Here is a 2,500-nt window from a genome sequence, read left to right on the forward strand (position 1 = left end):
AGCTATTAATGTGTTATGTTAGTATCTATAGCGCTTGATGTGTGTGTGTGTGGGTGTGTGGGTGTGTGTGTGTGTGTGTGGGTGTGTGTGTGTAAAAATGCATTCGAGTTTGTAAGTTTGTAAGTTTGTAACTAGAAAGAAGAAAGCGTTGAGCTGATGGACTGACGGAGGATTTCGTCTTTCAGACAAGCGAAACTATACTTGTTCAGATTTGTGTGTTTGCCTTCATGAATATGTAATAGTGGGTGGAGTTAATGCAAATTGATTGCTTTATCGCTGCAGTGTGTTTTACTGCAGCCTGAAAGTCGCTTTCTTTGTGTAAATGAATACCACTGAAGGGCAGGGAGTACATTTGCAGAGGCCTGTTTCTGTATTTTAAAGACAAAATGATTCCATCTACTAAATATTAATATAATAATCAGATAGTTCTCTTAGAATTATGATGCATTATTATCACAGTAACGTAAACGTTAGACATCCACTGGACGTTCATACCAGTGACGATGTCAGAATTCAGGAGCCTCTGAAAACACTGTTCCTTACATCGATGTTATTTTCGTTAACACCTGCAGTGTTGCTGAATGAATTAATCCGTTAAACTCCTGAATTAAAAAATACACTCTTTAATTAACACCTAAATAAAGTGATACCAATTTTAGATTTCAGTCCAACATCCTGCTCATTTATTCATAAAAGTGTTCCGGTCCGAGCATCTTACTCCAGGTGATAGATCTTACTCCAGGTGATAGATCTTACTCCAGGTGATAGATCTTACTCCAGGTGATCTTACTCCAGGTGATCTTACTCCAGGTGATAGATCTTACTCCAGGTGATAGATCTTACTCCAGGTGATAGATCTTACTCCAGGTGATCTTACTCCAGATGATCTTACTCCAGGTGATCTTACTCCAGGTGATCTTACTCCAGGTGATAGATCTTACTCCAGGTGATAGATCTTACTCCAGGTGATAGATCTTACTCCAGATGATCTTACTCCAGATGATCTTACTCCAGGTGATCTTACTCCAGATGATAGATCTTACTCCAGATGATCTTACTCCAGGTGATCTTACTCCAGATGATCTTACTCCAGGTGATCTTACTCCAGGTGATCTTACTCCAGATGATCTTACTCCAGATGATCTTACTCCAGGTGATAGATCTTACTCCAGATGATCTTACTCCAGGTGATAGATCTTACTCCAGATGATCTTACTCCAGGTGATAGATCTTACTCCAGATGATCTTACTCCAGGTGATAGATCTTACTCCAGGTGATAGATCTTACTCCAGGTGATCTTACTCCAGGTGATAGATCTTACTCCAGATGATCTTACTCCAGATGATCTTACTCCAGATGATCTTACTCCAGATGATAGATCTTACTCCAGGTGATCTTACTCCAGATGATAGATCTTACCCCAGATGATCTTACTCCAGGTGATAGATCTTACTCCAGGTGATCTTACTCCAGGTGATCTTACTCCAGGTGATAGATGCTCAAGCGTAATGTGTGACGTAATCCTAGTGTACGTTGTCACGGTAATGACCAGATGACAGGAAACGACAGCGATCTGGACGTATTCCACCATTAATGATCTCATTGAAAAAGTGTGACATTTCTAAGGACTTTGCTCCGACAATACTATAAACATTTAACTGTAAAGTGGCGTTGGTTCACCTGGAGGTGGCGCTGTAGCACAGATTAATAATACAATCTAATGAACTGTGATCGTTGGTCGTTTAGCTCCTCCCCCTTAAATATTAATGATCATTTCTGCATAACACTGTATGGAGCATGTAATCTGACAAATTCATATATTTTAAAAGTTCTGATATTTTAATTATCTCCACAATTCTTTTTTTTCAGTGTTGTATTTTAATAATTTTTACATTTTTGCAAATGTTTTTTTTTCCATGGTTAGGGGTAAAATTCACTTTTAATAACATATCATTACAAAATCCAGCCAAAGATATTTGAGACTCTGAACCCTGAATACAAACTTTTTTATTTCAATTCCAATCTCAACAATTCTGATTTTATGTAAATTAGGCCAAAGATAAAGCGTGATTGTGATCAAACTAATAAAAAAATGTTATGTTATGCTCAACATGTTCTGACCAGTGTAGCTATTTAGCTAACACTGTTTCTAGCTGGTTAGGTTACGCTAATGTTAGCTAGCTGCCAATCGTTAGCTGAGTAATACGGATTTAGCTGTTTCAGTAGAATTTAAAACGTTTACATGCTTTAACTCATTACGTTCATGTCTTCTGGTCTTCACTTCATGGACGTGAGTTCATGCTGAGCTCCATCGCTATGAAGCGTTTACTATTACTGCAGCAAAATCTGCATTTTTTAGATTTGAATTTTGTAGATTTGTACGAATTCAAATACTTTTGTCAGCTTTCATGCTCAATAATGCTGGGATGAATAACTGTGACACTAACTGTGAATCATTTAATTTCATAAATAAAATACGTAATAGAATCTCCTGCAGTT

The 2,500-nt window shown here is 37.6% G+C and overlaps 1 protein-coding gene across 1 annotated transcript in view; it reads left to right on the forward strand.

Moving 5' to 3' along the window:
* Positions 1 to 2,500, forward strand: part of plppr3a (phospholipid phosphatase related 3a) — a 20,421-nt gene that overhangs the window by 1,180 nt on the left and 16,741 nt on the right. The window lies entirely within an intron of this gene.

Source organism: Ictalurus punctatus, chromosome 17, assembly GCF_001660625.3.
Source record: "Ictalurus punctatus breed USDA103 chromosome 17, Coco_2.0, whole genome shotgun sequence".
NCBI lineage: Eukaryota > Metazoa > Chordata > Actinopteri > Siluriformes > Ictaluridae > Ictalurus > Ictalurus punctatus.